At 45.5% G+C, this 27,967-nt stretch overlaps 1 protein-coding gene and 1 long non-coding RNA gene across 17 annotated transcripts in view; one reads left to right on the top strand and one right to left on the bottom strand.

Annotated features, from left to right (window-relative positions):
• The window catches only part of LINGO1 (leucine rich repeat and Ig domain containing 1), a 667,101-nt gene that overhangs the window by 63,275 nt on the left and 575,859 nt on the right, over positions 1-27,967 (bottom strand). The gene's annotated exons all lie outside the window — the stretch shown is intronic.
• Positions 1-27,967, top strand: part of LOC134932214 (uncharacterized) — a 72,924-nt gene that overhangs the window by 13,203 nt on the left and 31,754 nt on the right. The gene's annotated exons all lie outside the window — the stretch shown is intronic.

Here is a 27,967-nt window from a genome sequence, read left to right as displayed (position 1 = left end):
CATTCTTTATACCGTCGTCATACTAGTTGTTACGAGTATACTACTATCTCTTTATCAACCAGTGTACAGTGCGGTAGTTCACGGCTGTGGCTACCTCTGTGTCGGCACTCGGCAGGCAGTCCGTCCAACCATAATTGTATTATAATATATACCACCTAACCGTGGTTTTTTTTTCATTCTTTATACCGTCGTCATACTAGTTGTTACGAGTATACTACTATCTCTTTATCAACCAGTGTACAGTGCGGTAGTTCACGGCTGTGGCTACCTCTGTGTCGGCACTCGGCAGGCAGTCCGTCCATCCATAATTGTATTATAATATATACCACCTAACCGTGGTTTTTTTTTCATTCTTTATACCGTCGTCATACTAGTTGTTACGAGTATACTACTATCTCTTTATCAACCAGTGTACAGTGCGGTAGTTCACGGCTGTGGCTACCTCTGTGTCGGCACTCGGCAGGCAGTCCGTCCAACCATAATTGTATTATATACCACCTAACCGTGGTTTTTTTTTCATTCTTTATACCGTCGTCATACTAGTTGTTACGAGTATACTACTATCTCTTTATCAACCAGTGTACAGTGCGGTAGTTCACGGCTGTGGCTACCTCTGTGTCGGCACTCGGCAGGCAGTCCGTCCAACCATAATTGTATTATATACCACCTAACCGTGTTTTTTTTTTCATTCTTTATACCGTCGTCATACTAGTTGTTACGAGTATACTACTATCTCTTTATCAACCAGTGTACAGTGCGGTAGTTCACGGCTGTGGCTACCTCTGTGTCGGCACTCGGCAGGCAGTCCGTCCAACCATAATTGTATTATAATATATACCACCTAACCGTGGTTTTTTTTTCATTCTTTATACCGTCGTCATACTAGTTGTTACGAGTATACTACTATCTCTTTATCAACCAGTGTACAGTGCGGTAGTTCACGGCTGTGGCTACCTCTGTGTCGGCACTCGGCAGGCAGTCCGTCCATCCATAATTGTATTATATACCACCTAACCGTGGTTTTTTTATACCACCTAACCGTGGCAGTCCGTCCATAATTGTATACTAGTATCCAATCCATCCATCTCCATTGTTTACCTGAGGTGCCTTTTAGTTCTGCCTATAAAATATGGAGAACAAAAAAGTTGAGGTTCCAAAATTAGGGAAAGATCAAGATCCACTTCCACCTCGTGCTGAAGCTGCTGCCACTAGTCATGGCCGAGACGATGAAATGCCAGCAACGTCGTCTGCCAAGGCCGATGCCCAATGTCATAGTACAGAGCATGTCAAATCCAAAACACCAAATATCAGAAAAAAAAGGACTCCAAAACCTAAAATAAAATTGTCGGAGGAGAAGCGTAAACTTGCCAATATGCCATTTACCACACGGAGTGGCAAGGAACGGCTGAGGCCCTGGCCTATGTTCATGGCTAGTGGTTCAGCTTCACATGAGGATGGAAGCACTCAGCCTCTCGCTAGAAAACTGAAAAGACTCAAGCTGGCAAAAGCACCGCAAAGAACTGTGCGTTCTTTGAAATCCCAAATCCACAAGGAGAGTCCAATTGTGTCGTTTGCAATGCCTGACCTTCCCAACACTGGACGTGAAGAGCATGCGCCTTCCACTATTTGCATGCCCCCTGCAAGTGCTGGAAGGAGCACCCGCAGTCCAGTTCCTGATAGTCAGATTGAAGATGTCAGTGTTGAAGTACACCAGGATGAGGAGGATATGGGTGTTGCTGGCGCTGGGGAGGAAATTGACCAGGAGGATTCTGATGGTGAGGTGGTTTGTTTAAGTCAGGCACCCGGGGAGACACCTGTTGTCCGTGGGAGGAATATGGCCGTTGACATGCCAGGTGAAAATACCAAAAAAATCAGCTCTTCGGTGTGGAGGTATTTCACCAGAAATGCGGACAACAGGTGTCAAGCCGTGTGTTCCCTTTGTCAAGCTGTAATAAGTAGGGGTAAGGACGTTAACCACCTCGGAACATCCTCCCTTATACGTCACCTGCAGCGCATTCATAATAAGTCAGTGACAAGTTCAAAAACTTTGGGTGACAGCGGAAGCAGTCCACTGACCAGTAAATCCCTTCCTCTTGTAACCAAGCTCACGCAAACCACCCCACCAACTCCCTCAGTGTCAATTTCCTCCTTCCCCAGGAATGCCAATAGTCCTGCAGGCCATGTCACTGGCAAGTCTGACGAGTCCTCTCCTGCCTGGGATTCCTCCGATGCATCCTTGCGTGTAACGCCTACTGCTGCTGGCGCTGCTGTTGTTGCCGCTGGGAGTCGATGGTCATCCCAGAGGGGAAGTCGTAAGCCCACTTGTACTACTTCCAGTAAGCAATTGACTGTTCAACAGTCCTTTGCGAGGAAGATGAAATATCACAGCAGTCATCCTACTGCAAAGCGGATAACTGAGTCCTTGACAACTATGTTGGTGTTAGACGTGCGTCCGGTATCCGCCGTTAGTTCACAGGGAACTAGACAATTTATTGAGGCAGTGTGCCCCCGTTACCAAATACCATCTAGGTTCCACTTCTCTAGGCAGGCGATACCGAGAATGTACACGGACGTCAGAAAAAGACTCACCAGTCTCCTAAAAAATGCAGTTGTACCCAATGTCCACTTAACCACGGACATGTGGACAAGTGGAGCAGGGCAGGGTCAGGACTATATGACTGTGACAGCCCACTGGGTAGATGTATGGACTCCCGCCGCAAGAACAGCAGCGGCGGCACCAGTAGCAGCATCTCGCAAACGCCAACTCTTTCCTAGGCAGGCTACGCTTTGTATCACCGCTTTCCAGAATACGCACACAGCTGAAAACCTCTTACGGCAACTGAGGAAGATCATCGCGGAATGGCTTACCCCAATTGGACTCTCCTGTGGATTTGTGGCATCGGACAACGCCAGCAATATTGTGTGTGCATTAAATATGGGCAAATTCCAGCACGTCCCATGTTTTGCACATACCTTGAATTTGGTGGTGCAGAATTTTTTAAAAAACGACAGGGGCGTGCAAGAGATGCTGTCGGTGGCCAGAAAAATTGCGGGACACTTTCGGCGTACAGGCACCACGTACAGAAGACTGGAGCACCACCAAAAACTACTGAACCTGCCCTGCCATCATCTGAAGCAAGAAGTGGTAACGAGGTGGAATTCAACCCTCTATATGCTTCAGAGGTTGGAGGAGCAGCAAAAGGCCATTCAAGCCTATACAATTGAGCACGATATAGGAGATGGAATGCACCTGTCTCAAGTGCAGTGGAGAATGATTTCAACGTTGTGCAAGGTTCTGATGCCCTTTGAACTTGCCACACGTGAAGTCAGTTCAGACACTGCCAGCCTGAGTCAGGTCATTCCCCTCATCAGGCTTTTGCAGAAGAAGCTGGAGGCATTGAAGAAGGAGCTAACACGGAGCGATTCCGCTAGGCATGTGGGACTTGTGGATGCAGCCCTTAATTCGCTTAACAAGGATTCACGGGTGGTCAATCTGTTGAAATCAGAGCACTACATTTTGGCCACCGTGCTCGATCCTAGATTTAAAGCCTACCTTGGATCTCTCTTTCCGGCAGACACAGGTCTGCTGGGGTTGAAAGACCTGCTGGTGACAAAATTGTCAAGTCAAGCGGAACGCGACCTGTCAACATCTCCTCCTTCACATTCTCCCGCAACTGGGGGTGCGAGGAAAAGGCTCAGAATTCCGAGCCCACCCGCTGGCGGTGATGCAGGGCAGTCTGGAGCGACTGCTGATGCTGACATCTGGTCCGGACTGAAGGACCTGACAACGATTACGGACATGTCGTCTACTGTCACTGCATATGATTCTCTCAACATTGATAGAATGGTGGAGGATTATATGAGTGACCGCATCCAAGTAGGCACGTCACACAGTCCGTACTTATACTGGCAGGAAAAAGAGGCAATTTGGAGGCCCTTGCACAAACTGGCTTTATTCTACCTAAGTTGCCCTCCCACAAGTGTGTACTCCGAAAGAGTGTTTAGTGCCGCCGCTCACCTTGTCAGCAATCGGCGTACGAGGTTACATCCAGAAAATGTGGAGAAGATGATGTTCATTAAAATGAATTATAATCAATTCCTCCGCGGAGACATTGACCAGCAGCAATTGCCTCCACAAAGTACACAGGGAGCTGAGATGGTGGATTCCAGTGGGGACGAATTGATAATCTGTGAGGAGGGGGATGTACACGGTGATATATCGGAGGGTGAAGATGAGGTGGACATCTTGCCTCTGTAGAGCCAGTTTGTGCAAGGAGAGATTAATTGCTTCTTTTTTGGGGGGGGTCCAAACCAACCCGTCATATCAGTCACAGTCGTGTGGCAGACCCTGTCACTGAAATGATGGGTTGGTTAAAGTGTGCATGTCCTGTTTTGTTTATACAACATAAGGGTGGGTGGGAGGGCCCAAGGATAATTCCATCTTGCACCTCTTTTTTCTTTTCTTTTTCTTTGCATCATGTGCTGATTGGGGAGGGTTTTTTGGAAGGGACATCCTGCGTGACACTGCAGTGCCACTCCTAGATGGGCCCGGTGTTTGTGTCGGCCACTAGGGTCGCTAATCTTACTCACACAGCTACCTCATTGCGCCTCTTTTTTTCTTTGCGTCATGTGCTGTTTGGGGAGGGTTTTTTGGAAGGGACATCCTGCGTGACACTGCAGTGCCACTCCTAGATGTGCCCGGTGTTTGTGTCGGCCACTAGGGTCGCTAATCTTACTCACACAGCTACCTCATTGCGCCTCTTTTTTTCTTTGCGTCATGTGCTGTTTGGGGAGGGTTTTTTGGAAGGGACATCCTGCGTGACACTGCAGTGCCACTCCTAGATGTGCCCGGTGTTTGTGTCGGCCACTAGGGTCGCTAATCTTACTCACACAGTCAGCTACCTCATTGCGCCTCTTTTTTTCTTTGCGTCATGTGCTGTTTGGGGAGGGTTTTTTGGAAGGGCCATCCTGCGTGACACTGCAGTGCCACTCCTAGATGGGCCCGGTGTTTGTGTCGGCCACTAGGGTCGCTAATCTTACTCACACAGCTACCTCATTGCGCCTCTTTTTTTCTTTGCGTCATGTGCTGTTTGGGGAGGGTTTTTTGGAAGGGACATCCTGCGTGACACTGCAGTGCCACTCCTAGATGGGCCCGGTGTTTGTGTCGGCCACTAGGGTCGCTTATCTTACTCACACAGCGACCTCGGTGCAAATTTTAGGACTAAAAATAATATTGTGAGGTGTGAGGTATTCAGAATAGACTGAAAATGAGTGTAAATTATGGTTTTTGAGGTTAATAATACTTTGGGATCAAAATGACCCCCAAATTCTATGATTTAAGCTGTTTTTTAGTGTTTTTGGAAAAAAACACCCGAATCCAAAACACACCCGAATCCGACAAAAATAATTCGGTGAGGTTTTGCCAAAACGCGTTCGAACCCAAAACACGGCCGCGGAACCGAACCCAAAACCAAAACACAAAACCCGAAAAATTTCAGGCGCTCATCTCTATGACAAACCCCTTTACCAGTAGCGCATTGACACCATTTTTTTTAAATGAACTCTTTATTTTACTAAAAACACAAAAGCCTGCACAGATCTCACTGATATATGACTGCTTTGCAACAAACACACTGCTTTATCGCGGCTAAATTTGCACTTCACAACACTCCACAAAACGACTACATACACCACCGAAAGGCAATACAAAAGCCAATACAAGTGGGTATACTAGCCTACTACAGCTAGAAATAAACAACGTGGACTTCCGGTGGGCGGGCCGAATGACCCGGCTGCCCCTCTACAGAGCTCTCCCTCCAGGCGCGCTACCTAACCTATCCCAGCGGCCTAACCTGGACCGGGGACCCCGCAATTTCACCTGCGGGTCCCGGAGATAATAGGGAGCAAAGTGGCGTGTGTCCCGGCTCGCTCCCCCCTCCTGCTTCACCCGCCGGAGTCCGCACACGCAGTGTGCAGTGTATGACGGCGGCCATCTTGGACCTCGTGGAGGATCGAGACCAGGCCGCTTGAGGGATCCCGAACCGCTCATAGCATCCCGCTGTGTCTCCCGGCAGCCCGACGGACCCAGACCGCTGACTGGCAACCCCACTCCTCCAGGCGTGTGTGGAAGTGTCTCACCCTGCCGCTGCAGCCGCCGTGTCTTCCCCTGGCCCTCGTGGAGGATCGAGACCGGGCTGCATGAGGGATCCCGGACCGCACATAACTTCCCGCTGTGTCCCCTGACGGCTCACCGGACCCCGCAGACTAACAACCCTATTCCTCCAGGTACGTGCGGAAGTACCCCGCCCTGCCGCTGCAGCCGCCGGGTCCCCCCCTGGTCCCCTGTCTGGGAGCCTGGTGTGCCCCGTGTCCCCTGCCCTCATTGAGGAGGGGCAGACCCCCGCAGTCCCTGCACCGCACCACCAGCCTAAACCATCGGCTGACCGGCACTGGTAGCAACATATACATCCTGCTGCTCCCTGCTTGTGCCTATCGGAGAGGAAAACACACTACGCGGCCAATGCTTCTCAGGTACCGCACTGGTCGCTGCCTGAGCTCTGCCCTTGCTGCTATTACAAGTGGGCTCTCTCGCCTCCCTACCTCCCCTCCCTACTACATTTGAGCATGGATGAAGCTTAATTTACTTTGGCCTTCCTGAATACAGTTATTATTGTGCCCCTGCCACTGGCCTCCTCTCCCGCTCCAGTGCTGCCTGACCACCACCTTCCTGGGGAACTGAAAACCTCTTGCTACACACCCCCACCTTTCTTGTTCTCCGCGTGACGGACTTTCCTTTACACTTACCGGGCTACTCTTGAATCACATTCTCCACTATGGAAAAATACGTGGCTAAAACGCCCCGCACGAATAGGAATTCTCAAAATAAAAATAAACCAGCAGCTAAAGATAAAGAGCATAGCCCTCTCCAGCAGGGGTACCCGTCCTCCCCCGGTAGGAGAGAAGCAGATGACCTGTTGCTTGCCGATGTCCGTGCTAGCCCGTCCTCCATACAAAAGGCCAGAGAAATCTCCGATATCATCTCACCTCTTTTAGACACAAAGTTGGTGCCATTGATGGAGGCCATTACATCAGCGGCAGCTCAATTAACCCAACACACACAACGTTTGGCAGAGGCCGAGGACCGGATCTCCACCTTAGAGGATGATCATCATGCGATCCAATCACAACAGCAATCACACGACAGCACACTGGTGGCCATGAGCGATAAACTCGGGGATTTGGAAAATCGCAACCGCCGGACAACTTGCACCTGATTGGCCTCCCAGAATCGGTTAGACAGAAAGACCTACTGGACTTGGTTACCCGCTGGCTCCCCACAACTCTTGATCTGCCCCCCTCGCCCACTTCCTATCTGGTTGAACGAGCACACCGCATCGGCCCCGATAGACAATCTTCACAATCCTCCCAATCACGTCCTAGGCCTGTAATTTTCAAGCTACTAAACTACCTTGATAAGGTGAAGATTATGGAGGCCTATCGCAGATGCTCTGACCTCCGTTATGAAGAATCCAAACTTCTGCTCTTTCAGGACTTTTCTTTCCAAGTTTCAACGCAATGAAGAGAATTCTCCCCTGTCTGCAAAGATCTATTTTCCAAAAACATCAGATTCGCTCTTCTTTACCCTGCAAAATTAAGAATCTTTCATGCCGGCAAACCACATTACTTCGATACCCCGGACTCTGCTCGAAACTTTCTCAAGTCTCTACCCGCATCAAAGTCTGATTCTCGGATGGACGATGCTGATTGACTTCTCTAAAACCAAGCATTTCTTTTTCTTTATCTTATTCTATTTTCTCTTCTTTCTTCTCCGATGGCTAGTACTCTGTTGACTATTTACATTTGGCTCCTACAGCCACTGCTGTGTGAGTGTTATTCTCACCCATTGAGGTTGCGGGGATGGCGGGAGGTTCTTCTTCCATTTTCTCTGTCAGCCCCTTTTTCTTCTTTTTCTATTCATACTAAGGTTTCTGTTACATATGGATGGTTTTTACTACTGTCATATTGGGTTAAAAAAATAAAAAATGTTTTTGACAGGGGGCCAATGTTATATTGGTTAGTATTTTCGACATGTATCTTAATGTTTCGTTATATGTTTATTGTGACTCCACGTGACTTCCTGACATACTCCTTTTGTCCCTCCCCTGCTCGCTGGGACGGGGGTTTCGGCTTTAGATTGTGGATTCTCCTTCTGCGTTCCATTGGACTAGGCATTGGCTAATGCCGGACCCTAAGGATGCTGAGTCCCCCTTTGATAGCTCAAAGAGGTCTCTCAAGTTTATCTCGTGGATTGTAGAGGGCCTGAACACACCAATTAAGAGGAAAAAAGTACTGTACCACCTCAGGAAATTCCATCCTGATGTGGTGTTTCTACAAGAAACACACTGGCGCCTTACTGATCCTAATAGACTTAGGGACACTTGGGTTGGAGATTTTAGAAGCGCCTCCTACACTACCAAAACAAGGGGAGTATTACTCCTGTTTCGTAAATCACTACACTATGTAATTAGGGAGGAATGGATAGACCCAGAGGGTCGTTTTTTGTTTTTAAAGGTGGATATCGAGGGGGAACGGTTCACTCTGGCGTGTATCTACGCCCCCACAGGACCAAACACTTCCTTTTTCTCAGACATCTATGTTAATTTACAGGACTGGGTGGAAGGCTCCTTGATTTTTGGGGGAGATCTTAATGTTGTTTTAGACCCGATGTTAGACGTGTCAGGCGGACCCAGACAATTGGGCTTGAGTAGGCCGACTCCTCCACCATTGTCCCTAATGCTAGACTCTCTGCAGCTCATGGACCCCTGGCGATTCCTTTATCCTGACTCTAGGGAATACTCTTTCTTCTCACACCCATATAAAATATTCTCTAGATTAGACTACTGGCTAATATCCGCCTCTTTGATCCATAGAGTAGATGACGCCGCCATAGCCAATATTCTTCTATCAGACCATGCCCTCATCACCCTGTCGATTGCTTTGACCACACCCCGCTCGTATTCTCATATTTGGCGGTTCCCAGAACATCTAGACCATTCGGAAGACTTCAAACTCTATTTGACCCAATCATATCTTAATTATACATGTGATAATGCAACACATATTGATGATATGAACCTCTTTTGGCAGGCTTCTAAGCCGGTTATTAGAGGACAAATAATCTCATATGTTGCTGCTAGGAAGAAACAGCTTCGGGAGAGGATGGCCAAGGCTTCCCTCCAGGTTGCTTCTGCTTATTCCCAATTACTAGCTGAATTTAATAGAGTACTATATAAAGATGCTAAATTAGTCCATGATACCCTTTGCACTGAACAAGCCAAACTGTTTCTCTCCTTCCAGTCCAACAAATATTTTCGGTGGGGTAACCGCCCCGGGAAATTATTGGCAAATATGGTGAAGGCTCACACGTCCCCTAAATATATTTCCTCTATTCGAGACACTCACACCCCACCCGCAGTGACACAGGAAACAATTAGTGACACCTTCCTGACCTTTTTTGAAACGTTATATACCGCCCCCCCTGACCAACCAGCAATTGGCACAGACTTTCTGACACAAGCTGGCCTTCCCACTTTGTCGGAAGAGGACAAAGATTTTTTTACTGCTCCCATCACTACAGCGGAATTGGAAGCGGCCGTTAAATCTTTAACCAATGGGAAGTCCCCGGGCCCTGACGGACTATCGGCGGCCTATTATAAACTACTTCTCCCACATATAAGTGACCACCTGCTAACATTATACAACTCAATCTTAGCAGGACATCCAGCCCCACCTGGTTTTAACATAGCACGGGTTATAATCCTCCCCAAACCTAACAAAGATCACACTTTAGTGTCGTCTTACAGGCCAATCTCATTATTAAATCAAGATATATTTTTTTTGAAATTCTTTATTTGTACGTGGTCAGGTACATAGAGAAGGGATTATAGAAATACATGGGACAGGCGGCCAACATAGCCAGTGTCCAAGATAGACCACAAACTTTCAGATAAATAACAGGGTTAATCGGTGAGGGAAGAACAATCGAGTTCAAACATGGGGTTCAAAGGGGGGGGGAGGGAGGAGGAGAGGAACAAAGGTGGGGGAGAACCACATTAGTATCCATATATAATATATATCGTGAGAGCAACAAGATCAGAATAAAGGGAAGGAGGGGAATCAGAAAGGAGACGAAGACAGAGAAGGCAAAGGTGAATGAGAAGATAGAGAAAGAGAGGAGCTGGAATAAAGAGAGATGTCGGAGAGGGAGATGGTGGGAGGTGCCCATGGGTCTACTGGGGGGGGGGGGGGGGGCAGGAGCAGACGGAGGGGAACGGCTAACTACATTAAATCAAGATTTTAAATTATTCACGAAGATGCTTGCTTCCCGCCTCCAGCTGGTTCTACCCAAACTGCTCCATCCTGCTCAGACAGGATTTTTACGCAATAGACACTCTGTACATAATGTCCGTTCTTTACTAGCGGCCATGATTAAAACTCATGACTCACTGGAGACGGGAAACATAGTCCTGAGCTGCGATGCAGACAAAGCCTTTGACCGGGTCTCTTGGGACCATATTGGTAGAATACTTAGGTTTCAGAATTTCAGCCTTGATTTTCTCCAGGTGTTTCGTACCCTCTATCAAACTCCACAAGCCTTCTTAACGATTAATGGTCACAACTCCAGACTCTTTTCCCTACAACGTGGCACCAGACAGGGCTGCCCCCTATCCCCCCTACTCTTTAACTTAGCCCTAGATCCTCTTCTCCGCCACTTTATAAAGGAAACGAGATGGCAGGGTATAAAATTGGCGGATCGAGAACTTAAATTTTCGGCATTCGCGGATGACATTTTACTATACTTCAGCAACCCCCAGTTGGCCATACCACACCTACTCGACATTTTAGACTCCTTTGAACAAGTATCTGGGTTCAAAATCAACTATTCTAAAACGGAGGCCCTGGCCTTTTTTCCCTCGGTCAAATTGGATTGGGGCGACACTTTCCCATTCCACTAGGCCACGAATAATTGTATTACCTATCTAGGTATTGTGTTCCCTAATCATCCTTCCGAACTATATTCCCTTAACTTTTCCCCATTGTTCGCTAGGAGATATGCTGACTTCGCTAGGTGGGCCCACCTCCCCCTCACATACACAGGCAGGAGTTATTTGTACAAAATGATCAGTTTCCCGCGTTTCTTATACGTGCTTCAGATGCTTCCACTGATCCCGCCCAAGGACATATTCATTCAATTGGACAAGGCACTATCCAAATTTATTTGGGAGGGCAAACGCCCTAGATTCTCATTGTTTAAACTACGTCAACCTCGGTCCCTTGGGGGCTTGAATTTGCCGTGTCTATATACTTATGCTTTAGCGGCCAACTACAGGATTGCCTTGGACTGGATCGGCGGACAAAACACATATGCTAATACATATTTAGAACAATCCTTTGAACCTTCTTGGAATCTGGTATCCCTATTACACACAAGTCCCAATTCCATGCCGCATAATGTAAAGAACAATTTACTTTTGTCCTCTACCTGTGCGGCCTGGCGATCGGTCCGCTCACAGCTTAAACTATCACGACACACGTCGCTATTCTTACCTCTCTGGGGTAACCCAGACTTTAAACCCCACACAACTTCTCCCATATTTCATACTTGGTATGACGGAGGTCTGAAATACATCCATCATTTTTTAGACACTGGTAATTTATCCTTGCTTACACATTCACAGGTTATGGCACGTTTTCCACACTTACAGATCCCATTATTCCCCTTCCTCCAAGCCTGTAGCTATGTGCAAAGGGTTCTGTCCTTGATTCCATTACAGGATAAATCCCACAATCTAGATGCAACCCTACGCCTGAACGCGAATAGTTGCTTTTCTACAGCCCTCATACACTCACACGCTCGCACCTTACTAAATATAGAATCTGGCTCAGTGGGACTCATGAAATGGAGACTGGAGTTTCCGGATCTTTCTCTGAAACTGATTTTAGAGGCTAACACCTACTTGGATAAAACACTGGGTTCAATTTCATATTCAGAAATGCATCAGAAAATCTTGCATAGAGCGTATGTCACCCCAAAATTGCGACACCTTATCGGGGCTGCCTCTTCATCCCATTGCTTCAAATGTGCTGCCCCAGATGCAGATCTGGTCCATTGTCTATGGTCCTGCCCTAAGGTGCAGGCTCTCTAGCAAGCACTCCAGTCATATATCACAACAGTCCTACAGATACAGTTTGATATCACTAAAACATGGGGATTTTGGGGCATATATCCGAAACCCTCCCCTGTCAGACTGTGTAAAGGACAGCACATTTTATTAATTAAACTAGCAGCTGGCACTAAGAAGACAATCCTTTCCCAGTGGATCTCTGCCGATCCCATACCCATCTCACTATTACAACCTAGGATCTCTCATCTTTTCCACCTTGACTGGACTAACACCACTTTACAGAAAGAAAAAATTACTGCACAATTCTTCCATATTTGGCTACCCTATGTCCTGACTCTTCCCCCGATCATAAAAGAGGCTCTACGAAAATGTTTTAAGGATACTAAATGGTATATTCTGGAGACTCTTAATTCCACAGCCCCCTTCTGATCGCACTATTATTAAATACTCAACTAGCCTATTGTTATTGCTATCCCTTGTTATACGATACCTAGGTATTTCCTCTAGTGTGTAGTATTGATATCGTTCGGGGCCTAAGTGGAGCACTATTGCCATTATAGATACTATCACTATTACGACTTTATGTAATTTTTCTTTTAATGTGTTCATGTAATACATGTTGTTTCTCATTTGAATGACTTTGAGGTTTACCTGTCAATAAAAAACTTTTATTAAAAAAAAAAAAAAAAAAGAAATAAACAACATGCAGCAAAGGTCTGTTAACAGCAGCAACATAAAAACTCTGCTACAAGTTTGAAGGCCCAGTAAGGAACAAGTTAATTATCCCATGAACCAAGGAAGCACTGGGGTATAGAAGGTGATTGATGCTACTATTGATCAGGGGATTAATAGAGGATGGATCAGTCTGAGAGGATCTAATGTCTACTGGTAGTGACACTGGAGATACAGGAAAGCAGAGTAAAATGAGAGGAGAGACTATAAGAGAGAAGGAGGCTTTGGGGGAAAAGAGACAGGAAATACATGAATAGAGACAACAGAAGGCATGAGAGTACACAAACGTGAGGTAGATGTGCACCAATTTGATTCCATCATCAGGCCATAGTATATAGACGAAGCAAATATTTTAAAGTTGTATATATAGATCATGAGGAAAATATATTGAAAATTATGGACAGGAAACATCAAGAGTCACTGTTTGTGCAGTAATTCTTATGTAGGAGGCAGGAGGAAAAGAGTATCCAGTAGTGGTGTCCTAAGAAACATAAGTAACACTCCAAATCAGGGACGTGCGGTGAGGTAATGGCTGAGGAGGCTCTGACTAGTGCCAGAGCCAGATTTACACACAATATATGAGCCCAAGGGTACATGTGGGCATTTTACCCAGGTGCAGCAGTATATACATGTGGGCATTATACAAAGGTGCAGCAGTATATATATGTGGGCATTATACACAGGTGCAGCAGGATATACTGCTGGAGATTTGGTGAGTTTTGAGATGTGGAAAAGATAAGCAGGGAAGGCACTGCCTCACCTGTCATAGACTTTTTATTCCAGAGTTTTGACTATAAAAATGATCGAAAAACACAAAAATGATATTTAGAATATATTCTTTGTATTTTTCATATAATTTTTACAACTCTAGAGTATAAAAAGGCCCTGTCTCACCTCACTGCATGTCACTGCTCCACCACTAGCAAATATAATTGGCTATCCCTATAGAGCTTTCTCCCTTATATTGTAATGTTCACAAGCCCCTAAAATAAAGAACATACAACTATAGGTTTAGATCGAAGTGTAGCATAATATTAAAAATCTATATTTTTTTAAATGGTTTAAAGATCTATATTTGTCGCTATAACCCTGTTGTCTGAGCTCAGAATTTACAGCGTACAATACATTAATCAGCATATAGTGCACCAAAGAACAGCATGGTAGTAGCACTACGGTAAGTGCTGCTACCTCGTAGAACTTTTTTTTAGAATAAAATACCATGTCCAGGTATATTATAAACTTCATGATGCCCAGTACAGAATACATGCCCAGGTATTCAATACAGCTCTTGTGATGTTATCTAATGCAGTCTTGATTAGATAAATAATACATCTCCATATCAGCCCCATGGCTATGTATAGAATACAGTCTTATTACCTTGTATTAAGACTACACTACCACCAACTAGTATGCTTCTGACCTTCTTCCAAGGGCTGCTCTATGTAGCCGGTTTCCTGGAGGTTCATCCAGTTCTGAATTGGTAAATCAATTTAATTCACCATTTTAAAATAGCATTGGAGGGGAAATGTATATGGGTGGAACAATCACAAACCACATGGAGCCGTCGTCAGGGCTTCCGCTTGTTGAATGAGAACTCAAATTCTGGAGTATGTTCTAGCACAAATTTAAATAATATCCTTTTACCATGTATATTTGTATCTAATGCAGCCCATTGAACAGATGTACAGTTGTGTCCCCTGACTGTGGCTACAGTCACTCCGAAAAGCCCCTCTCGACACAACAGGTCTTGGGTGTCTTAGCCATGTCGAGCATTTTGTTAGCTCAAAATGTGTATCTTATTCACACTAATAAAACAGCTGGAAGTGACAAAACTTAATTGCTAGCATACACAAACCACTGGGGCTTGTGACCTCTGTACATCTGTGTGGGACTGAGTCCGAATCTGTTGTGGGCCAATACACTGATTTGGGCAACGATTAATCTGTGTATCACTGTCCTGAGAGGCATGGATGGAACCAGTAGTTGGAGAGTATGCTGATTCTTGTAGCCTGGGTCCCAATAATAATAAAAGAGTAGCTTTCATTTCGACCTTTTACAACTGCCATTTTGAGATCCAAAATATTGTCTCCAAGAATTACTCAATTCTGAGACAAGACACCCACCTTTCCTCCTTTTTACCACAGGATCCACAATTCATCTTTAAAAAGAACAAATCCCTGAAAAATCTTTTGGCGCCCAGTTTCCTTAAACCGGCCACAGATTCTGATAATGCCGGTGCGGAAAACTGTGGCTGGTTGAGGAAACCCAATTGCTACAAGTGTGGGAAAAACAGATGCATAACTTGTGGTCTCATTCAAAACAAGTCTCAAAGAATTCCGCTAGATGATTTTGGTAGAATCCATGAGATTAAAAATTTCATAAACTGTGAAACCCCATATGTGATTTAACTGTTAGTTTGTGGATGTGATAAGAAATATATAGGACGCACTACCCGCACCTTGAAAACACGGTTTCTAGCACACTGTAGGAATATTTTGAATAAAGTTCCAACTCATAGTGTTTCTAAACACTATAATGACTATCATCATGGGAATCCAGTCTGTTTAAAATTAATAGGTGTGGAACACATCCCCAAGACTCTGCGGGGAGGAGATAGGTTTAAAAAACTGTGTAAGCAGGAGGTGTTATGGATGTTCAGAATGAACAGTATATTTCCTGAAGGACTCAATGAATCAGTAGAATTAAATACAGTAATTTAGATAATTTACTTCCCTGATTCAATCCCATGAACTGGGTCTTTTGAGTGGAAATTTTAATACTAAGACCCATCCCTTCATCGCTGTCCAGTGCTGTTTTTGATTATTGTTCTTCTTTTTATGCCAAAAATTATAAGACACTATAGATTGTATTGCTGGTAAATAATTTGGAACTATACTCTTATTGTCATACTATGGAGTTTATTATTAGATCACTACATTTAATTATATTTGTAGGGTTTTCCTACTTCCTTTTTGGTGACTATATAACTATTGCAAGTTTATCAATATTCCTGTCTATACTACGTGTTTGCTTCTGGAGTTTAAGTGCAATAAAATATATGTAGGGTTTCATCCCTTTTTTATCTCCTCTTTAATGACTTCTTAATTACTGAAGGCACTATCTTAATTACTGAAGGCACTATCTTATCTTGAGCCTTAGTGTATTAGAAGGGTTACAAGTATTACATTTATAGAAGAAGAGATACGAGACAAATGTTCATGTGACTATATCTATTTATTTTTTAATTTGAGCTGTATTAGCGCTACTATGCGCTCCAAATACCAGGAAATGAGACTAGTATGTGGGTCAAGGTCACGTGACCACGGCTTGTGCTCGACGAATATGTTGTTGCCCAGTCACGCAGCTTCTCCAACCTGCAGTGCGGAAGCGCCACATACGAGACGTCATGTGACCACAACAGGTTGCTTAGCAACCTTCATTCTGGCTAACTTCAGCGTTAGTACACGCATACAAACATATAGTAAAAAGTTCCTGATGCGGTTCACATGATATAAACCATGAGACCGCATCGGTTAGAGTGGGTTTTATTTATTTATTTTCTCCCCCATTTGGTAATTCTCATCCTAGAGTATTCCAGCGCTAGTACGCGCGTATAAGTATTTGTGATGCGGATCATATTATCTAAATCATATGACCGCATCTGATAAAATGGATCCAGCTTATTTCTTCCTCCTTTTTTCCCCTTAATTAAGGTTTATATGTGGGTATAAGACTACAAATTATGTTGCTAAGCAATGATACCATTTGACATAGTGTGACCTGGAACTAGATATACAACTCTCTTAAAAAAAGTCACATGACCATGGTGTCATTAATAACCTGGAAGCAATTTGTGTTTGTTTTAATGTTAAAACAGGTCTAATTACTAAAAATAAAACTTAAAAGATAGAATTTTGTAAAGTGAGTCTGTGCTGTATCCTAATAAGGTCTGTTTTATTTATGACTACATATGTTTTGTGAGAAAACTGGCTAGTTGAGATGGTTGGATTGAACAGGTTGGCTAATTGGCAGCCATTTTAGGGTATAAATACCCAACTTGTACACTTACCAGATCACCTTTGAAAAAGCTGCAGGACCTGCAGCGAAACGCGTCAGTGTTTTTTCCAGATCACCTATTCTCTATTGGAAGCTGATCCAGATGTGCCCGGACCTTTATTGGACTCTCAATTCGATTTTGCAGAAACAATTGGTGGATGCTTCTATCACTGGTGCTTATTCACATCTGCTCTGCACCAAGGACACTGCATTCTAGTGAGGACTCAGGACCACGCAACCATCACCCCTTCCAGGGGCTTTAATCAGGGTACCTTCACCTCCAGCGGACTCCCTCGTGGTAATGTTACATTTGGACTGTGCCATCAGCCCTACATCCCTCTCATTTGTACACCTATCTGCAGTCCATGCTAATTAAGGAATGGACACTAGTGATAAAACAGCTTCCATTGGTGATTCTGAATTTTATATGCAATTTGAATACATTTATGTGTTTTTTTTAAAAATTAAATGTTTTTTATTTTTACTTTTCAATCCATCCATCTCTATTTTTTCTACTCACTGGTCATATATGTCAAGCGCTGCTACTTTGTTTTCTTGTTTGTTGTTCTAATAATACAGGTGTGACTAACCCTGTTTTTATAGCAGCAGCTCAATTAGAACAACATCCCTATTTTGCGCATGATCTTAACCTTGGTTAAATCCATTTCTGATTCTTGTAGCCATATTGGAGGATCATGGCGTGCCTCTAATTAGTTGTCTCTCAATTTAAAAATAAGAATTTACTTACCGATAATTCTATTTCTCGTAGTCCGTAGTGGATGCTGGGAACTCCGTAAGGACCATGGGGGATAGCGGCTCCGCAGGTGACTGGGCACAAAAGTAAAGCTTTAGGACTACCTGGTGTGCACTGGCTCCTCCCCCTATGACCCTCCTCCAAGCCTCAGTTAGGATACTGTGCCCGGAAGGATTTATGAATCCCGGGTAAGAATCATACCAGCCACACCAATCACACCGTACAACTTGTGATCTGAACCCAGTTAACAGCATGATAACAGAGGAGCCTGTGGATAGATGGCTCACAACAATAACCCGATTTAGTTAACAATAACTATGTACAAGTATTGCAGACAATCCGCACTTGGGATGGGCGCCCAGCATCCACTACGGACTACGAGAAATAGAATTATCGGTAAGTAAATTCTTATTTTCTCTGACGTCCTAGTGGATGCTGGGAACTCCGTAAGGACCATGGGGATTATACCAAAGCTCCCAAACGGGCGGGAGAGTGCGGATGACTCTGCAGCACCGAATGAGAGAACTCCAGGTCCTCCTCAGCCAGGGTATCAAATTTGTAGAATTTAGCAAACGTGTTTTCCCCTGACCAAGTAGCTGCTCGGCAAAGTTGTAAAGCAGAGACCCCTCGGGCAGCCGCCCAAGATGAGCCCACCTTCCTTGTGGAATGGGCTTTTACAGATTTTGGCTGTGGCAGGCCTGCCACAGAATGTGCAAGCTGAATTGTATTACAAATCCAACGAGCAATAGTCTGCTTAGAAGCAGGAGCACCCAGCTTGTTGGGTGCATACAGGATAAACAGCGAGTCAGATTTTCTGACTCCAGCCGTCCTGGAAACAAACATATATTTTCAAGGCCCTGACTACGTCCAAGAACTTGGAGTCCTCCAAGTCACTAGTAGCCGCAGGTACCACAATAGTTTGGTTCAGATGAAACACTGAAACCACCTTAGGGAGAAAATGAGGACGAGTCCTCAATTCCGCCCTGTCTGAATGGAAGATCAGATAAGGGCTTTTACAGGATAAAGCCCGCCAATTCTGACACGCGCCTGGCCGAGGCCAGGGCCAACAACATGACCACTTTCCATGTGAGATATTTTAACTCCACAGATTCAAGTGGTTCAAACCAATGTGACTTTAGGAACCCCAAAACTACATTGAGATCCCAAGGTGCCACTGGAGGCACAAAAGGAGGCTGTATATGCAGTACCCCTTTTACAAACGTCTGAACTTCAGGAACTGAAGCTAGTTCTTTCTGGAAGAAAATTGACAGGGCCGAAATTTGAACCTTAATGGACCCCAATTTTAGGCCCATAGACACTCCTGTTTACAGGAAATGCAGGAATCGACCTAGTTGAAATTCCTCCATCGGGGCCTTACTGGCCTCGCACCACGCAACATATTTTCGCCAAATGCGGTGATAATGCTTTGCGGTTACATCCTTCCTGGCTTGATCAGGGTAGGGATGACTTCATCCGGAATGCCTTTTTCCTTCAGGATCCGGCGTTCAACCGCCCTGCCGTCAAACGCAGCCGCGGTAAGTCTTGGAATAGACAGGGTCCTTGCTGGAGCAGGTCCCTTCTTAGAGGTAGAGGCCACGGGTCCTCCGTGAGCATCTCTTGAAGTTCCGGGTACCAAGTCCTTCTTGGCCAATCCGGAGCCACGAGTATAGTTCTTACTCCCCTCCGTCTTATAATTCTCAGTACTTTTGGTATGAGAGGAAGAGGAGGGAACACATACACTGACTGGTACACCCACGGTGTTACCAGAGCGTCCACAGCTATTGCCTGAGGGTCCCTTGACCTGGCGCAATACCTGTCCAATTTTTTGTTTAGGCGGGACGCCATCATGTCCACCTTTTGGTTTTTCCCAACGGTTTACAATCATGTGGAAGACTTCTGGGTGAAGTCCCCACTCTCCCGGGTGGAGGTCGTGCCTGCTGAGGAAGTCTGCTTCCCAGTTGTCCACTCCCGGAATGAACACTGCTGACAATGCTATCACATGATTTTCCGCCCAGCGAAAAATCCTTGCAGCTTCTGCCATTGCCCTCCTGCTTCTTGTGCCGCCCTGTCTGTTTACGTGGGCGACTGCCGTGATGTTGTCCGACTGGATCAGCACCGGCTGACCTTGAAGCAGAGGTCTTGCTTGGCTTAGGGCATTGTAAATGGCCCTTAGCTCCAAAATATTTATGTGAAGTGATGTCTCCAGGCTTGACCACAAGCCCTGGAAATTTCATCCCTGTGTGACTGCTCCCCAGCCTCGCAGGCTGGCATCCGTGGTCACCAGGACCCAGTCCTGAATGCCGAATCTGCGGCCCTCTAGAAGATGAGCACTCTGCAACCACCACAGGAGAGACACCCTTGTCTTTGGTGACAGGGTTATCCGCTGATGCATCTGAAGATGCGATCCGGACCATTTGTCCAGCAGGTCCCACTGGAAAGTTCTTGCGTGGAATCTGCCGAATGGAATTGCTTCGTAGGAAGCCACCATTTTTCCCAGGACCCTTGTGCACTGATGCACTGACACTTGGCCTGGTTTTAGGAGGTTTCTGACTAGTTCGGATAACTCCCTGGCTTTCTCCTCCGGGAGAAACACCTTTTTCTGGACTGTGTCCAGGATCATCCCTAGGAATAGAAGACGTGTCGTCGGGATCAGCTGCGATTTTGGAATATTGAGAATCCAACCGTGCTGCCGCAACACTACTTGAGATAGTGCTACCCCGACTACCAACTGTTCCCTGGATCTTGCCCTTATCAGGAGATCGTCCAAGTAAGGGATAACTAAAACTCCCTTCCTTCGAAGGAGTATCATCATTTCGGCCATTACTTTGGTAAAGACCCGGGGTGCCGTGGACAAACCAAACGGCAGCGTCTGAAACTGATAGTGACAGTTCTGTACCACAAACCTGAGGTACCCTTGGTGAGAAGGGTAAATTGGGACATGGAGATAAGCATCCTTGATGTCCAGAGACACCATATAATCCCCTTCTTCCAGGTTCGCAATCACCGCTCTGAGTGACTCCATCTTGAATTTGAACCTTTGTATGTAAGTGTTCAAGGATTTCAGATTTAAAATAAGTCTCACCGAGCCGTCCGGCTTCGGTACCACAAACAGCGTGGAATAATACCCCTTTCCCTGTTGTAGGAGGGGTACCTTGATTATCACCTGCTGGGAATACAGCTTGTGAATGGCTTCTGCTGCAGCCTTTTTCCTCTCCCTCTGCCACGGGGCAGAAATGAGGAGTCTTTTGCCCGCTTGCCCTTATGGGGCCTAAAGGACTGCGCCTGATAATACGGCGTCTTCTTATGTTGAGAGGCTACCTGGGGTAAAAATGTGGATTTCCCAGCCGTTGCCGTGGCCACCAGGTCTGTTAGACCTACCCCAAATAACTCCTCCCTTTTATAAGGCGATACTTCCATATGCCTTTTGGAATCAGCATCACCTGACCACTGTCTTGTCCATAACCCTCTTGTGGCAGAAATGGACAGCGCACTTACTCTTGATGCCAGTCGGCAAATATCCCTCTGTGCATCACGCATATATAGAAATGCATCTTTTAAATGCTCTATAGTCAGTAGTATACTGTCCCTATCTAGGGTATCAATATTGTCAGTCAGGGAATCCGACCAAGCCACCCCAGCACTGCACATCCAGGCTGAGGCGATTGCTGGTCGCAGTATCACACCCGTGTGAGTGTATATACATTTTTAGGATATTTTCCTGCTTTCTGTCAGCAGGTTCCTTAAGGGCGGCCGTATCCGGGGACGGTAGTGCCACCTGTTTAGACAAGCGTGTGAGCGCTTTATCCACCCTAGGGGGTGTTTCCCAACGTGCCCTATCCTCTGGCGGGAAGGGGTATGATGCTAATAACTTTTTAGGAATTAACAGTTTTTATCGGGGGAAACCCACGCATCATCACACACTTCATTTAATTCCTCAGATGCAGGAAAAACTACAGGCAGTTTTTTCTCACCCAACATAATACCCTTTTTAGTGGTACTGGTATTATCAGAAATATGTAAAACATTTTCCATAGCCTCAATCATGTAACGTGTGGCCCTACTGGAAGTCACATTCGTCTCTTAATCGTCGACACTGGAGTCAGTATCCATGTCGGCGTCTGTATCTGCCATCTGAGGTAACGGGCGTTTTAGAGCCCCTGATGGCTTTTGAGACACCTGGACAGGCACAGGCTGAGTAGCCGGCTGTCTCATGTCATCAATCTTTTGTAAAGAGCTGACACTGTCACGTAATTCCTTCCATAAGCTCAGCCACTCAGGTGTCGACTCCCTAGGGGGTGACATCTCCATTACAGGCAATTGCTCCGCCTCCACACCCTTTTCCTCCTCATACATGTCGACACAATCGTACCGACACACAGCACACACACAGGGAATGCTCTGATAGAGGACAGGACCCCACTAGCCCTTTGGGGAGACAGAGGGAGAGTATGCCAGCACACACCAGAGCGCTATATATATACAGGGATAACCTTATAGAAGTGTTTTTCCCCTTATAGCTGCTGTTTTATTAATACTGCGCCTAATTAGTGCCCCCCTCTCTTTTTTAACCCCTTTCTGTAGTGTAGTAACTGCAGGGGAGAGCCAGGGAGCTTCCCTCCAACGGAGCTGTGAGAGAAAATGGCGCCAGTGTGCTGAGGAGATAGGCTCCGCCCCTTTTTCGCTGACTTTTCTCCCGCATTTTTATGGATTCTGGCAGGGGTTAAAATACATCCATATAGCCCTGGGGGTTATATGTGATGTATGTTTGCCAGCCAAGGTGTTTTTATTGCTGCTCAGGGCGCCCCCCCCCCCAGCGCCCTGCACCCTCAGTGACTGCAGTGTGAGGTGTGTATGAGGAGCAATGGCGCACAGCTGCAGTGAAGACTGATGTCTTCTGCCGCCGATTTTCCGGACCTCTTCTTGCTTCTGGCTCTGTAAGGGGGCCGGCGGCGCGGCTCTGGGACCGGACTCCGAGGCTGGGCCTGTGTTCGGTCCCTCTGGAGCTAATGGTGTCCAGTAGCCAAGAAGCCCAAGCTGGCTGCAAGCAGGCAGGTTCGCTTCTTCTCCCCTTAGTCCCTCGATGCAGTGAGCCTGTTGCCAGCAGGTCTCACTGAAAATAAAAAACCTAAAACTAAACTTTCACTAAGAAGCTCAGGAGAGCCCCTAGTGTGCACCCTTCTCGGCCGGGCACAAAAATCTAACTGAGGCTTGGAGGAGGGTCATAGGGGGAGGAGCCAGTGCACACCAGGTAGTCCTAAAGCTTTACTTTTGTGCCCAGTCTCCTGCGGAGCCGCTATCCCCCATGGTCCTTACGGAGTTCCCAGCATCCACTACGACGTCAGAGAAAATACAGTACATAAATCTGGGTGTAGTATGGTATGCCGGTGGCCAGGCTCCCAGCGGCCAGCATACTGGCGCCGGAATCCCGACCGCCGGCATACCGACAGCTGGGCGAGCGCAAATGAGCCCCTTGCGCGCTTGCTGCACTCGCCACGCTGTGGGCACGGTGGCGCCCACACTATCTATTCTCTCTCCAGGGGGGTCGTGGACCCCCAAGAGGGAGAACAGGTGTCGGTATGCCGGTTGTAAGGATTCCAGCACCAGTATACTGTACGCCGGTCCACCAACAGTCGGCAAACTGAAGATCACCCCATGAATCTATACCCCAAAGTAGGTGCTATTAACATGTACTGCAGAGACGCCTTACTGTGCTGGTGCTCTGCAATACTATTATCATGCAGGATATTTGTCTCCTCTGCTGGTCCATCATGGTGAGCTGGTGGAATTTGTTAGCTTTTCTCTAGTATAGATTAACCCCCTTTACATTCACCACTAAGTTGAGTGACTACCATTCTGTGCATCACTGAGTGCAATAAGAAAACCATATGAAACCTGTACAAGTTACAATTTTACACTTGATTGCAGCGGAAATAACCTTGCATAGAAACAATGTTTAAGATCTTTTATGAAATGAATGAATCTGGATTAATAGCAACCGGGTATATATGGGACTTTGAAAACAATACAATTCTTATTTAAATTTCGAGCTATAAACTGTTTCAACACAAAACAATAAAAAGAAAATATTTTCAAATGAAGCTTTAGAATAAAAGGACTGGACAGTGCCCATACCAGCATCCTTCCCAAAGTACACATATGTAAGACATGCACTGAAATCTCAGACTAGCGCTATAAATCCTCCAACTGCCATCATCTGGCTACTTCCGGTTCCTAGAGTAGAACAGTCGGAGCTGCTAGCAGGGAAAAAGACCCACCAGCGCAAGTAGAAGCCACAGAGGACTGGAGGGAAATATTAGGGTAAGGTTAGGGCTAGCTAGGCTCACCAAGCATGCCTCCTCTCATATATACCCGTTTGTTGTTTTCTCCGGCAAATTCATTTAATTAAAGATCTTAAACATTGTTTCTATGTAAGGTTATTTCTGTTGCAATCTAGTGCAACACTTCAACTCATATAGGTTTCATTTGCTTATTGCATACATTAAGGCGCTGGTCTGTTTTTTTTTTAATACAGTATGCTTACTTTATAGCCTTGACAAGAGCTGCTGCACATATCCTAGCGCACGTGTTCAGTTTTTTTTATCCTGTGTAATTGAATCTATCTGTATACAAATGGCTCAGTTGCAAGCAGCCATGGATTTTCTTCACACCAATTTCCACTGTGCTTCATCTGCGACTTTTTATGTGCGTAAAACCAATCCTTGTAGTTGTAGTTTAGCGTATCTGGTACACTGTGAACAGCTTTTTGCAGGGTCTACGATGCGAGTAGGACATACAGAAAGAGATAGTGCCACCGAAACAGCAAGGAACACCCCAGCCCCCTTTTCACCTAATTTATAGTTTAAATAATCTTGTCCTACAAAACAAAGTCCATATAACTCACAATGGTTTATGTACATCCCTAATGTTAGGTATGCACAGGAGCTGTACTGTGCATATACAGATCTGTTTGCAATGATTAGCACAGAAGCCCTAAGCAGCAGCATAGACCATTTGCAGGTGTAGAAGGGGCGGTGATGGCTAGCGCTTCAGAAAATGGGAGCAAGTCGGCCCTATTTTCTGGGCTTGTTGAGGCCAGTGGCTGTATCCTTGAATGTAGCTTCACTGGCCCCAGCAGCTTGAAAACGCTGGCATACATTAGTAATCTGAAGGTTACTCCTGCGGCATTAACATATTATTGCACATCTCTGAATCATGTCACTAATTCTCAAACACTCATCCCAACTCTTCCCATGAGATTGTGCAAACTCTTGCAGTCCAGCACGCATCCCCATCACTTCTCACAAATTCATGTACTGCCCCTTAAATCGGAATCCGGACTCTAGGTCGACAGCCATTGGTCGATAGTGGATAGGTCAACACTAGAAATATGTCAAAATGAACAAGGTCGACATGAAAAAAGGTTGACGTGAGTTTTTAACTTTTTTTTTTACTTTTTCATACTTTACAATCCACGTGGAGTATGATTGGGAACGGTAACCAGTGCCGAGTGCAGCGGTAGCGGAGCGAGGCACCTTGCCCGCAGATGCAAGGTGACGCATTGCACTAATTCGGCTTCCCGGTCACTTGAGGAAAAAAATGACAAATTAACCCACAAAAAAACCTCATGTCGACCTTTTTCATGTCAACCTAATGGCCATGCCGACCTATTTCTAGTTTTCACCTACCCACTTTCGACAAATGGGTGTCGACCTAATTGGTGTCGACCTTGAGTCCCATACCCCTTAAATCTCCTTGCTCGCCATGCAAGGTGACGCGGTGCACTAATTGGGGTTCCCGGTCACTTGAGGAAAAAAACAACACAAAAAAACACAAAAACTCATGTCGACCTAATGGCCATGCCAATCTATTTCTAGTGTCGACCCACCCACTGTCGACCAATGAGTATCGACCTAATTGGTCTCAACCTTGAGTCCCATACCCCTTAACTGAAGGTGCATCACAAAGCAGCATTTAAACAGTGAGACTGCATCTGTGCATCTATGTAATGTGTTGTTTAGTAGGCGCATATTTGAAATCGTGTTCTTCTGTATGTTACTGTGTATTTGGCGTGTGCATGTGTTTTGAATAAAAATGGACTGTGAAAACCAGTTTATTTACACTGTTTTTAAGTGTGTAACTTGACGGTGAAAATGTTTGCTGGTGTGCAGCAATGGTCATCTGGATTGGCAAACCCTGATAGATTTTACATTACAATTAAAGAGAAAAAAACAAAATAAAGGGACTAGGCATATATTTACACAGTGTATGATCTATGGCTATGGAGTATGATGAGCAGGAAGGAAGACAGGGATAGATGTGAGGGAAGCAGACAGACTGACCATCCCATCTGGCCTATAAAGAATGAAGGAGGGGGGGGGAGCAGGAAAGAAGCTTAGTGATGTAAATTATATGACTGCATCCAGCCAGAGCTGTCACAGTGTGTAACACTCAGCCGGAGGGCAAAGAGACGGAGAGAACTGGAGAGGGTGCAGCAGCGATAAGGTAGTGAATGAGAAAGTAAGAACGCGGGACTCGTAGCGAATGTTAATATGTAAGAGAAACTTTAAAAAAAATTGCCATACGGTAAGTGAAATGAGCAGAATGATGCATAATTATAAAGTGTCCTTGATTCCCAGGGCCCATCACGGTTATTAATCATGCCCTCGATATTTCTGTCCCAGAATATGTCACTTTAAAAAAAATTATATTTGCAAGCTGGATAGCGGCACTTGTTCTATGCACTTTCCACAATCCTCACTGTTTGTGGCCACTTACGTTGTAACCTTTGCGTAAGTTTCACTCATAGGTGCCTATTTTTCATAAAATATTTTCTGCATAGTTCCCCAAAAACACTCGTTTTCGATGAATACCCACAAATATTAACTATCACTCCAACGTATGAAGGATGGACAGCTGCAGTCCATCCATTTCCGTCCGCAGCCGCAGCCCCCAGAAGTTTCTATGGTGGATGCGATTCTGTCAGATTTATCAAGCTTGGCTCCCAATCTGAAGATGGCATTGTGCTGCTGCAGCCTACGGGCTACACTTCCTCTTCAGCAATATATCACTAGACTGAAAATTCTTTGCAAGGACAGCGTCTTACTACAGCTGATCTTATCCACGAATGGGTCTCGCAAGAGGCCGCATCGCGATTGTGATTAGCTGCGGCCCATTCGCAGCAACGTACGCACCATGTGATCCTCTGGATCCTGGATACGTGCGCATTGCACATGCACACTTGCGGGCATGATATTCATGGCAAACCAGTTGCAGTTGCAACGAATAGCATGTAGGATCAGCGCGCCCACATCTGTGATTGCCCTGGCAAGAGTCTCTTAAAATCTTTTCTCAACATTACAACTTTATTTGCTGCAAATGGCGGTAAAACAAGATTATATCTATTGTGGCAAAAATGCGTTATTTCATAAATATTCCGACTTGGAAGTCAGGAGAGGTCAGTATTCAAGAAATGGGTGCAGGGTGTGTGGTGTGGGCCGCTGTGCACCGCACCCTTTTGTACCCATTGCAGATATGGCATTGGCCCTGGTATGTCTCGGTCTTTGTGCAGGGTAAGTTGTTCTGGTCAGCAAATAAAGCTCTACAGATAGCTATAGAGACATTGCATGTAGGTCACATACAATTTCAGACCTGACTTATCAGAATGAATCTGTAGGTTACAAAACTGCATTGGCCAATGACCATTTTCATATGCGAAATCATCAACTAGCCCAGAAGTGAAGTGGAGCGCACAGCATCTGCTACCAGACGTACTGTGCGCTGACAGCTCAGGATGCCTGATCTATTGACATCATTATCAGCTAATTTGTGATAATAAAGCTACCTATTATTTGCTGCACAATGCAAACTGAACTCAGCGGCTGAGTGGAGTAATCTACAAAGGACACTGATGCAAATCCACCATGCAGTGAAATGTAAATAACAAATAAAAGAGGAAAAAATATTTTGATTTGATTTTTATATATATAGTGTTACATTTATAAAAGAGATTTCAACTATACCTTCTTAAATCTATGGGGTAAATTTACTAAAGCTACTAAAACAGAGAATTGGTGATGTTGACCATAGCAACCAATCAGATGATGTCTATCATTTTTCTGTTGCCTTTTAGAAAATGATAGACAGCATCTGATTGGTTTCTACTAAATTTAGTAAATGTACCCCTATGTTTAAACAAAAATAATACACAAGTAGCCCTTTATTCAACATCTCTCCAGATAGC

Source organism: Pseudophryne corroboree, chromosome 6 (assembly GCF_028390025.1).
Source record: "Pseudophryne corroboree isolate aPseCor3 chromosome 6, aPseCor3.hap2, whole genome shotgun sequence".
Taxonomy (NCBI): Eukaryota; Metazoa; Chordata; class Amphibia; order Anura; family Myobatrachidae; genus Pseudophryne; species Pseudophryne corroboree.
Note: the sequence above shows the minus strand (reverse complement) of the source record. Positions and strands in the feature narration are given on the sequence as shown.